Below are 1,429 nucleotides of genomic sequence, written 5' to 3' on the forward strand. Positions count from 1 at the left end.
GCTCGGCCCCCTCAGGAAGCGGCCGGGAGCAGCCGGGAACGGGGAATGGCCGCATGCGCTCCTCCCATCCCGCGTGGGCGTACGGAGGGACGCGAGCACCTGGACTTTAGTTCCCGATGAAGAAAAAGGTATTGAAGAAATAAAGTTTAGAAGGATCCCGAGCTAAAATTTCTATAAAATATTCAAAAAGACCTGTCCTGGGAAGATTTTCGTTATTGATTTTTGCCCAAAATGAACTGCCATTCATGGATTTTCCACAGTTCGTGACTGGCCATGGGCTGCCCCCCAAAAAATATTTTTCCCCTCAGATTTTTCTTTTCCTCCTTCAGCTCAGAACTTTTATTTTTGTTCGCTTTCAAAACATGCTGATCTTCCCATTCTCCCCTTTTCTGTTTCCCCAGATGACTTATTTCTTTATTTCTTTGCTTCCTGCTATGCTTTTGTCGGTTTCTGAGGGAAAGGGGGGTTGAAGAGGGAGGGACCTTTTTTCCGGAGCTGGACACGCAGTAGATTTTCGCTTGTTCGGTAATTAAGAGTTGAGAAAAATCCCTTCGGCCCACAGCATCTCCCAGTCCCCTGATTTCACAGCCCCTGGGGGTCCTGGGTGCTTTCTGTGGCAGATACCTCTGGGTACATTTATAATATTTCTGTATTCTTTGATTCCTTAATGTGAAATAAACTGAATCAACCATTTAGGTTTACCTTTCTGTGCTTAAAATTAATGAAATACGGCAGATTATGGTTTTTCTCCTCTGGATGGCAGTAACTCCTGCTAAAACATTCGTGACCTGTGACTGCAATATCCTGCAGCAAGGGATTTCCTTTTGTTTGTCAGTGTGCTATCCAAAAAAAACCATTTAATTTCATTCGTTCTATGTTTTTTTCAAATCTAAATTTGAAAACTAAGTAAGCTTTCAAAGAAAGAATCTGTTTAATGTAAAAATCTAATTGCACAGGTCCTATGTGTAAAACCAGAATAAGAATCAGAAGAAAGGTATTGGTGCTGCACATTAGTGTTTACTTGCATCCAACTGCCTGTTTCATAAAAAATTCCTGATGATGTTGAGAAAATCAAGTTCCATGACATTAAACAATACCAAAAAGACAGAAATGTCCTGACCTGAGAGCATACCAGAACATCTGCTCCTTTAAAATGCTCTCATTGTAACAGCACATCTGGATTTCTTGACTGTTCATTACAACATGAAATTTTAAGAGAGAAAATACATTAGTAAAGGTGATTTACAAAGACCCACTATGCGTTTATGCAGGTTAAATGAGAGGTAGGAGCGGGAATTAAGCCCTCCTCCCTTCACATCAAGAGTGAGTAACACTTCTTCAGTAACAAAGTCCTACTTACATGTAGGACTGGTGCAAATGAGGCAGTTCAGAGCAGCGGTTTTCAAAGATCAGTGCCTGTATTTATACA

The sequence above is a fragment of the Geospiza fortis genome, unplaced genomic scaffold, assembly GCF_000277835.1.
Source record: "Geospiza fortis unplaced genomic scaffold, GeoFor_1.0 scaffold229, whole genome shotgun sequence".
NCBI classification, from domain to species: Eukaryota; Metazoa; Chordata; class Aves; order Passeriformes; family Thraupidae; genus Geospiza; species Geospiza fortis.